The sequence below is a fragment of the Nycticebus coucang genome, chromosome 9 (assembly GCF_027406575.1).
Source record: "Nycticebus coucang isolate mNycCou1 chromosome 9, mNycCou1.pri, whole genome shotgun sequence".
NCBI classification, from domain to species: domain Eukaryota; kingdom Metazoa; phylum Chordata; class Mammalia; order Primates; family Lorisidae; genus Nycticebus; species Nycticebus coucang.
In genome coordinates, this window is record NC_069788.1 from 45,707,812 (window position 1) to 45,721,649 (window position 13,838).

The following is a 13,838-nucleotide window of genomic DNA, read 5'->3' on the forward strand; positions in this document are numbered from 1 at the left end:
ATACACCGGGGATGGTGGGTTCAAACCTGGCCTCGGCCTGCCAAACAACCATGACAGCTACAACAAAAATATAGCTGGGCGTTGTGGTGGGTGCCTGTAGTACCAGCTACTTGGGAGGCTGAGGCAAGAGAATCACTTAAGCCCAAGAATCAGAGGTTGTTGTGAGCTGTGACGCTAAGGCACTCTACCAAGGGCGACATGGTGAGACTCTTTTCTCAAAAAAAAAAAAAAGAAAAGTGGTGTCACTTTTCAAGAGCCAATAGAGTGAAAAGTGGCCAACTGAGGAGCCTGAAGAAGGGCCCATATTTTCTGAGGACATGAGGTCTCGGTTCCCAGCTCTTTTAGTTGGAGGACTAGATAACCTTCAGGTGCCCACCGGACCCAGCAGTCTGAAGCAAGCCAGTCCTCATGGTGGCGAAGGGAGCTGTGTTCCCACCCGAATTCAGCCTACAGTAGGTCAGCTGTGCTCACTGGGTGGAGTGGGGAATGTGTGCATGTGGCTCTAGGACTGCTGACAGCCCAGTCGTCTTGTGGGGAGCGGAGAAGGCAACGTTAGGAAATGTGGACACGGTGGAAGACAGAGCAGAGAGTAGAAGCAGGGTTTCCAGCGATATCACCAGGTTGCTAGATCAGCCTAACCTGGAACAGATTAACTGTATTTTTAAAAATTACATGAGCGCATAAATACCTTCTACCATTTAAGCCAGTATTTTGTTACTTTCAGCTGAAATATTCCTTTCTGATACTGCTGGTCTCCTGTACCAAGAGTCACACCATGTGGGACTGAAAGAAGAGGCCTTAACACGGGGTTGTACACAGGGTTACCGGGGACAGAGCACAGCTGGGCACACAGGGCCAGGGGCACTGACCATGGCATCTGATACATGATGGGCTTCTAAGGCTGTAGATTGTTTGGTGACTCAGGGTCAGGCATTCAGCCCATGGAAAGAGCCTGTATTTTCTCAAGGAAGAGTTGCTTATTCTAAAGCTCTAGAGACTCCAGTGCTGGCTGACCGCCATGCAGCATTGTGCCCTGCCCTGGACGCTCTAATCACCACATGTAAGGGCTGAAGACAAAGGGACCTGGACCACAACCCAGGGTCCCTGCAGACCGCCCCCTTGCCTGGGGCCCCACTCAAAGCTGGATGCTTTCTGGTTGCTTAGTAAAACCTTTCGGATTGATAAAAAGCAATGATCTAAGGATGCTTTCAAAATCCAAAGAAGTCCATCAAGTATTGCACCCCTTTTAAAGTTTCCTTCACTTTGAAGAGAGTGTTCCAACCTGCCTCAGACCAGTGAGCCTGCAGGATTCTCTCTGAGGCCCTGAGTTATGCCCCAGTCTCTGTCACATGGGTATCTTACCCAGACATCTAGGGCACCTGTGACTTCCTTCCTGTCCTACCTTATTAGCGTTTTGCTCTCAGTACAGAATCTAAGCCCACTGGCAGCATGATGTCCCTTGGGATGGGGAGATGGCCCAGGGCTGCAGGAAGGGACAGGAAACCAGCACTTCCTGAGGCAGGGAAATAACACCCTGCTCCTCTCTCTGTTAGGAGCCAGCTAAAGGCTTCTGGTGCTTTCCATTTGTCAGACAGAGCACATTTCATCCTCCAGATTGGGGACTGGATACCAAGCACCAGGGCTGAATTAATTTTCTCTACCAAGGAGACCACACCTGGAACAGCAATTGCAAATGGAGCAGCCACCCAATTAATTTTACAGTGTACCACTGCTGTTTGCTAAGGTCTGGCTATTTCCAGGCTGCAACCTGGGGGATAGAATGGAATGTGGTCAGAATTGTCCCAACTACACCCTCCCAGGGTTTGATGGTGCTGCTGAGTTTTGTATTCTCCTCAGGGCTGTAGGGTTGCTGTTGGTTTACTGTGTTTTTAGGCCGTAGGATGGCAAATAATCTCCGACCTGACTGTTGTGGTCAGGAAGTTGATGTGGGTTTTCTTGTCACCCTCGAAGGCCTCTATTTCTCCTCAGGAACTTGAGAGGTAATTGCTGGAGGGGGTTGAAGTCCCACTGACTTACTGTAGGCTGAATTTGGGTGGGAATACAGTTACCCCTGAGCCCTTGAAGTGCTGCTCTGCCTATGGAAGACAGAGGTATTCTGTCTTCCAGGAGTTAGAGTTGGCTCAGATAATATCTAACCATCCTTTTCCCCAGTGCTCGATAACCCAGGGAAAGGGCAGAAGTGCCTCTGGGTGAAATTGGACAGAAGATTCATCATGTCTCCTGTATGTTATAACAGGTCCTAGCTCAAAGGCATTGTCTAAACCCCTTCATTTGAGAAGCTCTGGGTCTGAACTAACCCTGGATTGGGAATTCCATTCCAGTTACACGTACACAAGTGAGCCCCTTATTCACCAAATCTAGAGGATTTTGGTTATATGTAGAACCGAGTAAGACCTCAGTGGGCTACTTGCTCATTTCATCCCAATGAGTAACTTGACCAATTGCCTATACCCAGAGATCTCTGCCTCTGGGACGATTCTCCCCACTCCTTCTTTAGGGGATGATCATGTGACTGTGCCCACTATTTTAATATAATTACTTCTCCTAGGCTGGGCCATAAAAGCTTCTCCCACCCATTCTAAGATCGGAAGCCCCATTGCAACAGCAGCCCTTCTGCTATAATTTCAGACTAGAGAGAGGGTAGCTGAACCCATTTTTCAGATTGGGAGAGATTGGTAAAGGGCTTTATTGGTAGTGGCCATATTTCATACCCAGCTATGACAATGTGCCTCTCACATTGCCTTTTGTAGTGCACATAATTGAACTGTGACCCCAGCAGCTGCACTCTGAGTTCTCCACTGTGTTTGTGCCAACGACACAATCACCCAGGCAGCACCCAGCCCACCTGTGCCCAGTAGGGATACCAGGCAGGCCCAGTCCTATGAGGTGCAGGGCTCCTTTCACAGGCAACTATGGCTCATGGCTTCCCATCAGCCTTACTGGAACTTTCTCAGAACTACTCTACAGTCTGAGGCTCTCCTGACCCAGCCTTCCTTCCTTCCCTCTGTCCTTCTCAGAGGTCAGCCTGTGGCAATCTGAAGGCTCTACCCACTGCCTCCGCCTCCCTCCCCATTTTTCTTCGCAGCTGTTTTCTAATCCCATCTTGATGTCTGCTTCCTGGGGAACTCAAGATAACACATTTCATATCTTAAGTTGTCTAAGAGGTTCATGGATGTTTGTTTCATCATTCTTTATACCTTTTGTGTATCTGAAACACATTACTAATTTTCTGATAGTAAAAATGACAAGATTATTACCCTTTTTGACTGATATCATCCTCAAGGGAAGGAGGAAGGGAGAGTCTCCTGGAATTGATATGAATTAAGAGATCTGCTCAGCATTCCTATCTCAGGGTATTTTGACTTCATTGCTCTAATTATGCCAAAGATTTTCTGGTCCCTTTTTTGCCGCTTAGCGTGGATCATCGTATGGTCCAGGTTTACATCAGTGACTTCTGTAAAATGTCAGAACTTCTGCCAACTGCCTGAGTTAACACCCTGAATGCAAATTTCTGGCAACTGCACCCATATTAATAAATGCAGCTAAGTCCACATTTACATCCTTTCCACTTCGATCAAGGTACCCTCAAAATCCATTTCCACACTTATTCCTCATGCTTTAGGAATATAAATGAGTGAATTTCTGCAATTCCTTCTGGGTATAACACTTTTCTCCCCTACCCTGAATCTGAATTCTACCGCCTGGACCATATTGTATTCAGATCCTAAATATTCTGGGGAAAAGAGTGAGGGGTGGGTTATAAGGGAGCTCAAGGGTGCTGCAGTGAGGTACTGCAGTGAGCATAGGGGGCTTAGGGTCTTCTGGTCCTCACAATCTTCCCAGCTATCATCATTCCAATAGGGTACTAATACTTCCCTACCAATTCCCTCCATTTCATAGAAGGGACTTGGTGAGGTTGTGAATTCAACTGACACTGTAATTCTGCAACTTCAAAATCAATCTCCATGTTCAGTCTTCAGCAATTTCAACTCTATGCCTATATGCAATAAAAGATTCTTTCAGCATGGTCATATAATGGCCCTAAATTTTATTCTGTGCCTTGAGGCAAACATTTTGATTTGAGCCTGTCATTTTCTTGCTTTAAATTATCAGTATTAGGAACAACCATCCAATCTATGGTCCCAGCATTCCTCATACTTCATAAATTGGCCCATGGCAGCTGCTTTTACTTTTGGTTGGCATGTGGTCCCAGGTGACTGGAGGGTATAACGTGATTACTTGTTCACCACCGTGTACCATTGGCAACCAATTTCCTATCCAATAATACGAACCAGAGTCTTACTGATTTTCCCCCATAGAGTTCTGAAAACCAATTCCAAGTAGCTCACACATCCCTAAGGGTTTTTCATGAATCCCACTTCTGGCACTAATTTCTGATTCAGGATTATTTGATTGTAAACACCAAAAGTTGACTCTGAAAAAGTTAAACAAGAACAGAGGATTTATTGAAGAGATAATAAAACAGGTCACAGAATGGAAGAAAAAGCTGGACAACAGGTCTCCAGATCAGCAGGAGCCAGAGCAGCTCTGGGACCTGCGTAGCATGGGCAGTCTCGCTAGGAAACAGCCATAAGATGCCCCAGTGCTTGCCACCTTTTATTCTTGTGTGTCTCCATTAGAGATTTGGATTATTGAGAGAGATTCTGTTGGGCTAGAATGGGGGAAGACTTAATGTTGTGAGAGATACAGGCCCAGTGATAGGCAATCTCACAGAAGCCACATTGGCCCAGGAAAGCTGTGGTTCCGCCAAGGGAAAGATGTTGAGCAGAAAAAACCAGTATATGAATTCTACATACCACTCCCTTTCAACTGTGAGCATTTTCACATTCTGTTCCCTCTTCCTGGAAGGCTCCTGCAGTTCTTGGCGTAGATGTCACCTCCTCTGGGAAGTTTTCATGAGCTCCCAAGACTTGGCTAAGTGCCCTCTTAAGTGATTCCATAGCACTTGTCTCGCTGTATTGTAATTGTATGTTTACTTGTCTTTCTCTCTCATCGGATTGTGTGCGCAATGATAGTAGGGATTATGTTTGCCTTGCTATGGTTATGGCTCCCAAGTGACACAATTCATGGCATATAGTAGATCCTCAGTAGCTATTTGTTACATGAATAAAAGATAAAGATCTGGCTCTTTCACTAACCTGCTGCGACTCTAGGGAAGGCCCTTTTCCTCTGGGCTTTAATTTTCTTTTCTATCAAATTCCAGGCAGAAGTATATATTGCTTCAGGGTAGTTTGATGACAAGAAATAGAAATCCAGGAGGCGCCTGTGGCTCAGTGAGTAGGGTGCCAGCCCCATATACCAAGGGTGGTGGGTTCGAAGCCGGCCCTGGCCAAAACTGCAACAACAACAAAAAAGTAAATAAATAAAAGTCTTAAAAAAATAACTAAAGAAATAGAAATCTACTTAAGCTAGCCCAATAGAGGGGGGAGGGTACTGTGAGGAATCACGGGTGTCTCATGGAACTTCAGGGCTGTGCAAGGAGCTGCCTCAGGAACTGGTAAACCTTCAGGAACCAGCATGGATATGTGCTTCATGTTACTTCCTTTCCTAGGCCGACGTGGTTGCTCATGGCTGCCTCTCACTGTTAGGTCTGGTGGAGGGTAAACAGGTGGCAAGGAAGTGGCTATGAGGGTGGAGAGTGGGAACTGAATTGTAGCTAGCAACCATATTGCAAACAGCTAGGAACTGTTCCCTAGTGGGAACATACGTAGTTCCTAGTGACCTGCAACTGACCTAGAGCTCATTACCATCTAATTAAACCTCTGATGTAAACTGTTATATAATTCCAACCTGTCTATTACCCCAAAGTCAGGAAACAATGAACAATCCTGTCAGAAGAAAGGTAGGACAAACTAGTGAGCTTATAAAAGGCAACGTGTGCTCAGACTCCGGGGCTTTTCTCCTCTCATGGAGGATGAAAGTGCTTAGCCACAAGACACCCCCAGCTGTGAGCCCCTTCAAGAATTGCCTCAGTAAAGAGAGCTGCCTTGCCCAAGGCCATTCCCCCTTTTCTGGGCAGTCCACCTCCAATGACCAATGGAAGGCGGGTGGTTAAACAGCTGGTCCTCTCACTATCCCAGGTCCAGAACTTTCCATGAGATGTCCCAACTCGGCTTCTTTCTGGAACATATTTTTACTTCATGTAACTTCCTTCTTTACTTTCATTCTTTACGTGATAAACTGTGTACAGTTGCTTTGTGTCTGGGATCACTTTGTCGTCGGCTCAACTTGGTGCCAGGCTCACGCTTGACACTGGGAGCCAGGGGAACAGGGAACATGCAGACGGACCTGGCATCCTTTCACTCCAGGTCTCGGCCTCTCTTCTGTGTTCACGGATGACAGGGGTCTCGTCAGTCCACGTGTCTCAGGTCCTCACAGCTCTTGTGTCCTGGGTTGGGTCCTTTAGGAGGCAGACTCTGAGATGGTGTTTATTGTGGAGGATGTTTATTGCGGAGTGTTCTCAGGCTCAACAACTGTGGGAGGAAAAGAAAGGATGCAGAAAAGGACAGAAGAGGAAGCCAAGTTGGGACATCTCATGGAAAGTTCTGGACCTGGGATAGTGAGAGGACCAGCTGTTTAACCACCCGCCTTCCATTGGTCATTGGAGGTGGACTGCCCAGAAAAGGGGGAATGGCCTTGGGCAAGGCAGCTCTCTTTACTGAGGCAATTCTTGAAGGGGCTCACAGCTGGGGGTGTCTTGTGGCTAAGCACTTTCAGCAACTGGGGGAACATGCCCATCATTCCTAAGAGAACCTGAACAGTGCACCAAATGCCCTTCCCACAAGTTTGGTTCACTTTCTTAAGAATCTGATCGACTCAGCTCTTGGTCAGGTGTTCCTTCTAAAGCCAATGAGCTGCAGCATTCAGGCAGCTGCCAAGTTATGTGGGAGAAACAGCCCTTTAGTTAGAGATGAGAGGAGCCGGGAAAGAGGTTATGTCCAAATGCTGACAAGGATGTGGAACAACAGGAACTCTCACTCCTTGCTAGTGAGAATGCAGAATGGCACAGCCCCTTTGGAAGGTAGTTTCTTCCAAAACTAAATATGCTCTTACCATACTGTCCAGTAGTTGTGCTCCGGGTATTTGTCCAAAGGAGTGGAAAATGTATATCCACAGAAAAACATGTATATGATGCTTATAGCAGCTTTATTCATAATTGCAAAAACTTGGAGGCAACCAAGATATCCTTTAGTAAATGAATGGAGAAATATTTGTGGCACATCCAGACAGTGGAATATTATTCTGTGCTAAACAGAAATGAGCTGTCAAGCCATAAAAAGACATGGAGGAAACTTAAATGCACATTACTAAGTGAAAGAAGCTAGTCTGAAAAGACTACATACTATATGATTCCCAAAATATAACAAACCTATGGAGACAATAAAAAGATCAGTGTTTGCCAAGGATTTGGGGGATGAGAGGGAGGGATGAAGAGGCAGATTTTTAGGACAGTAAAAATACTCTATACGATAAAGTGATCGTACATTTGTCCAAACCCATGGAATGTACGACACCAAGAGGGATGCATGATAATGATGACAGTGATGAGTCCCTGTAGGTTTATCAGTTGTAACAAAAGTACCACCCTGGTGGGGGGTGTTGATAGTGGGGGAGGCTATGCGTATGTGAGGACAGAGGATATATGGGAAATCTCTGTACTTCTGTCTCAATTTTGATGTGAATCTAAAACTATTCTGAAAAATCTGTCATAAAAAAGAAACTATGTCATGAAGAGCCTCCAAATTTGTCCTATATAAAGTCAGTGACAGCCAGGATAAGATTACTAAGATCAGGGGCTCTGGAACCAAATGGCTTGTGTTGGACTCTTATCTGCTAGGAATGCAGTCGGGGGTGAGCAACAAGAGACGCTGGTAAAGAGCCTAAAACAGGGGAGAGGTTTATATGGCCCATCCAATCAGGAGTTTGGGAGAAGGCAGTCCTGAGCTGGTACAGTAGCCCAAAGATGTCCCTGGGAACCTGGGATCCTTCTGTTTTCTTGCTCCATCATGTACATATTTATAGACAATCTGCCTCACGGTCACAAGGTAGCTACTGCACCTCTGGTCATCATATCTGGGTTCCCCTTAAATAAGCAGAAGGAAGAAGAGGTGGGAAACATGAAAGGCGAAGGATTCGTCCTTAGCTAGGCTTCATCTTTTTATCTGGAAAGGAACGCCTATTCCTATTAGCCAAAATTGTGTCATAGGGCTACTCCTAGCAGCAAGGGAAGCTAGGAAGATGAGCATTCAGCTTTGTAGCCACAGAGTAAAGGAAGGAAAGAAAAAGGAAGCTTGCTGATGGCTCTTGGATAGTTCATATACTGTGTGTGCTCAACCACTTGCTGCCTGTGTAACCTTGGGCAAGTCACTTAACCCTTCCAGCCTTAGTGTCTCCATTAAAAATTGAGATAATCATAGTCTCTATACCATGCAGGGAGGTCATACAATGCCTGAAATATAGAAAACTCTCAGTAAATGTTAGCTGTTATTGGTATTACTCTGAGGATCAATTATTCTAATGGAGGCATCAGAGGCACAGGGGAAGAATACTGCGGTGAGGCCTTTGCTATGGCCCTTTTCCTGTTTGGGTGCAGCCTTGGAAAGCTTGGCTCCCTCAGGTGACTTGCTCTGGGGCAGCAGGTGGGTCAGGATAAGTTTCAATGCAATGTCTGGGGTCCGTCAGAGGGGCCCTGGGGTTCGGGCATGCAGCTGGGTGTGGGTGTGTCCTCATCTTCAGGGGCAGGGAAACTCAGTAGTAGAGGGGCTAGGGAGTGGCAAGTGTTAGGCTGGCTAGGGCCCCTCTGGCTGGTGAAGGTTCATTTCAATGAGTGAAATTTGGCCCTGAGCCCTGATGCCACATTTCTCTTCCTCACTATTGGAGAATCAGAACAAATCGATTGTGAGCAACTTTTTTTTTTTTTGTAGTTTTTGGCCTGGGCTAGGTTTGAACCTGCCACCTCTGACATATGGGACCGGCGACCTACTCCTTGAGCCACAGGTGCCACCCAGCAACTTTAATAAATTGATTCAATTTGGTGAATAAAAAAAGGCCAAAAGAGGGGGAAATATGTATTGCTCGCAGCTATAGGGCCAGTGGTTAATCTCAGCTTCATAACCCTGTGCCGGTGGTGGCTTAAATAATTAAGTGGATTGAAGGCTGACTAAATTATGCTCCCTCCTCTACGCTGGCTTGTTCTTAGAGGAACCAGTGGCCCATGTAGTCAGCCCACTCTTCTTCCCAAGCACACAGGCACCCTTAGGGACCAGAGGATGATGTGTGGGCCCATGCCCAGTGGGCTCAAAACATGTGTATACACATCCCTGCACACCTGTGCACACCCACACATTTGCATCAAGTCACCCCCAGCACAGATGAGGCAGAAGAGGTGAGGGGATCAAGATAGGAGGTGGGAGGTGGAGTGGCTGTCTACCTGCTGCCTGCCCCTGGCCAGGAGGTGGGCTCCTCCCCGATGCCGCTGCAGCAGCAGCTCCTCCTCTCCTGGGGGCCTTGCGCTCCAGCTGGCACCCGCCTTGTTAATAAAGGCAGATTGCTGCTCAGCTCGTCCCCAGCACTCCTGATGGAGCCATTAATATTCCAGGGAAGATTAACTCCCCCTCTGCTCCCGCCTCTGCAGCCTCCGGGCCCTGCCTGACAGATGAGGAGCCCTGGCTCAGACAGAGATGCTGGAAACTGGGCACCTGAGATGACCTCTGGAGATTAAGTACTCCTGCGTCCCAGGCCCTTTCAGGTTTCACCTGTGAAAGTGGGCGGAGTGAGGAGGGAGTTAGAGATAGATGCAGACAGAAAGACGCACAGAATGGCTGGTAGAGCCATGCTCAGTTGTGGGACTATGGGATGGAATATTAAGGGATCTAACTCAGTCCTTTTATTTGGCTCAGGGAATGCAAGTGACCTACCTACTGTCACATGGCAGGAGTAGAACCTGGACTAATAATTTGTGGCAAGTGACCTTTGCAGATTGGACACCAGGTCCTGGGAAGGTGGACAGTTGTATCCACTTCCTCCTGGTATGAGGCATAGGTGTGACAAGAATGGCAATGTGGTCCTGCTGGGGAGCTTCCAGTGAGGTGGGGTCTCAGCAACCCTGCCCACTATACTTTGGGGCCCCACCAGGGACCTACTGCCATCAGGGAATGGGGACCATGGTGGTTCTGCCCCAGGACCCCAGGCCTGACTTCTCCCAGAGGTGGTCTCTGATAACTCCTTTTCTGCCTGATAGTGGCCAGCTAGGGTCTACAGGTGGCAGAGACACTAAAGGAGGAAAAGTGGGGGGCAGCAGAGAAGGGAAACGACCCTTTATCTGAAGACACGCCCAACCCTGGAATGCCACCAATTCTCTGCCAACCTCCAGCTCTCTCCCGGGTGCAGCACCTGTGCCACCCACCCCCAGCACACATGCACACACCTGCTCAAGTACACACAAGTACCCACGGAACTCACCCATTCCTGAGATGTGACTAGCCCCTAAACACTGATGACTCTGGTGATAACAAAAATAAATATTTTGTCTCTGCCCCTGGTTCCTGGCACACAGCTCCTAAAACCCTTGGAATCTCCCAAGTGAAAAGTATCTTTTGTAAACTAATGAGATAACTGAGGGCTGGGGACCCCTGGATAACTTCTAGAAAGGAGCTGAACACTAGAAAGACCAAGGCAGAATTAGAGGGCTAGAACTTTCAACCCTATTTCTCCAAACTCTGGGGAGGAAAAGGGGCTGGAGATTGAGTTCCATCACCAATAGCCAAAGATTTAATCCATTATGCCTACATGATGAAACCTCCCTAAAACCCCCTAAATGTGGGACTTGGGGAGCTTCCAGGTTGCCAAAAATGGGAAGGTGCTAGGGGAGTGGTTTGCCAGAGAGGGCATGGAAGCTCCCTGCCCTATCCCTCTCTTTCATTTGACTGCTCCTGAGTTATATCCTTTATGATAAACTAGTAAGTAAAGTGCTTTCCTGAGTTTCGTGAGCCATTTTAGCAAATTATCAAGCTGAGGAAGGCATTGTGGGAACTCCTGCTTTATAGCTGATTGGTCAGAAGTACAGGTAATAATCTAGAACTTACAAGTGGTGTCTGAAGTGGGGGCAGTCTGCGGGACTGAGCCCTTGGCCTGTGAGATATGCATTAACTCCAGGAAGTTAGTGTCAGAATTAAACTGAACTTAGGATAACTGGTTGGTGTGAGGAGAATCAGAGAATTGCTTGCTGAGTGGAGGAAAACCCCACACGTTTTGGTATCAGAAGTGCTGTGAGTAAGAACAGTTGAAACCCAACCTGTGTCTTCAGTCCAGCTGCCCACTAAGCTCTTGACTCCTCTCTCTGTGGCAGCAGGGCTTGCAAAGGGCCATGCCTCCTGGTCCTTATGCTCTGTGTAGTCCTCAGCTTCTGAACCTGGGCTGGTCCCAGTCACATGATAGAAGTTATGCTGCGTGACTCGAAGGCTGGGGCACTAGAGCCTTGTAACTCCTGGCCCTGGAATGCTCACACCTAGGTCACTCCTTAGAATCTGACTCCAAGCTATGAGCAGCCCAGGCAGGGCTCCTGTCCACAGCCTCAGCTAGCCCACAGCGGGGCCATCAGTTGTGTGAGGGGACCTGTTGCATCCCACCTGCTAGAGGCTTCAGACGACTCTGCCCCAGCTACCACCTGACTGCAATTGCACTGCAGACCCTAAGTCAAAAATGCCTAGTTAAGCCCAGAAAACCCATGAAAGATAAATTGTGTGATGCCACTAAGCTTTGGGATGGTTGACAATAAATGATCAAATACAAAGAGAGCCCAGGTAAGACTTACGACAGAATAGTTTAGACTTTGGGGAATCCTGGCTATAACACTTTTCTGGATTTTCTTGTGGGGCCACTGTCAGAGTTAGGGGGGGTTTCTCCTAAAGGTCGTCAACAGTCACTCAGCCTGGGCACAAAGGGATCCAGCCAAAGTAAAGGAGGACCAGGGACTAGGTCTTAGACCAGGGGAACGAGGATTAAATTTACCTTCAAATAACAGAAAATCCTCACACAGCAGCTGCTGACAATGGATGTATGTTTTTCATTCACTTGCATGATGTCCAGATATAGGGCTGATGCCGCACTATGTCATGGCCCAGCCATGTCCAGGGCTGTTGCATTGCAAACTCCATAGGTGCCCTCCACATTATATTCTGTGACTGGCACCTCCTGGAACACACCATAGAATGTTACATTGTGAAGGGTGCCCCCCTGGAGTGGCCAACGTTGGGGACTGCCAGGCTTCTTCTACCTTGTTGCTCCAATGTATGTGGCTTCCATTCCAAGGTCACATCCTACTCTGTGATCTAAGATCACTGCTGGAGCTCCAAACATCACATTTGTTTTCCTACTGTTGAAAGGGAGGAATGATGAACGATGAAGTCCACACTTTCTTCCTTTATACCCTGTCAGCCAGACTTAGTCACACAATCATAGCCAACTATATGCAAGGTTGGGAAATGTTATTCTGAATGGGATGAGCCCAGCTTCAAATCAGGAGTTCACAGAAGGTAGTGAATATTGGGGGACACCAGCAGACTCTCTGGGAAGGGGAGCCTTTGTTTTCTGGGGGCAGGGATCAGTCCCAGTTTGAAGAGGATAGTGCAAGGGGCCCAGGGCCATGTGGGAAGAAGCAAAGGGCAAGGCTGGACATAATTCAGGGAACTGGCCTCTGAAGAGACCTCTTGGAGCGGCCATAACATAGAATTATTCCCAAGCCTTAAGGGAATTGCTAAACCCACAGGTAGAACTGTATAGGGAGGTAGAGAATCAGGAAAGGCTCTGGTCCTGTGCTCAGATTAAGTCAGATGGAGAAGGAGAGGGTCCCTCCTAAGGCCCGTGGCAGCAACAAGCCCAGCGGAGTGCTGTGGAGGACATCCAAGTCCAGGATTCTAGGTCCCAGAAACAGGCCTTTCTCTGGCAATCTGCCATGGGGCCAATGTGCTGTCTCAGCAGACACCACCTTCCCACCTTCCCCCTTTCCATCTGCTCTAAACTTGCTATTTCTGCCCAGAAGCTTCCTGTCACCCCCACAGCCCAGCTCCTACTGGCCCTCCGCTCCTCACATTAGCTGCACTGAACTCCTATGCCTGGCCCCATCAAGCCACAGTCCTGATGTGACATGCATTATTGCTAGTCCTCAGAACCTTCCATAACAGGCTGAAGTTGGTTCTCATTTTACACCTGAGAAGAGTGAGGCTCACAGAAGTTAAGAAACTTGCCCAACTTCCCAGAGGCTGAACCAGAATTCTAACCCAGGCTAGCCTCACTCTGAAATCAGTGCTGTCTGCTCCAGCTGTGCCTGGCCTGTCAGCCTCCATTTATGTAGAACATACTCCTAGTCTCTCACGTTCACCATCACACACAGTGCAATGTGCAGGCCCCTTCCTTGGGACCTCATTCTCTTCCACCAACTCATTTTCAAATTCTCAGTATTGAAAAATCTTACCAGTTTCTTCTAACGGAGTCAGCTCCTCCAGCCAGCTAAGCCTTTACCTTGTCGGGGCCTCAGGCCTTCTTACAAGCTCTTGCTGCCCATCTGCCCCACCAGGAACTTCTCCCCAATTCATTACACGGGCTACTTCTCATTTGTTAGGTCTCAGCTTAAATGTCACTTCCTCAAAGAATGTAAAATAATGAGACTTTGGAAAGAAGGGGAGCCATTTTTTAAAAGTTAAACGTAAATTCACCATATGACCCAGTAATTCCACTCCTAGTAATTTGTCCAAGAGAAATGAAAACACATGTCCACATCTGACCTGATGTGAGTGTTC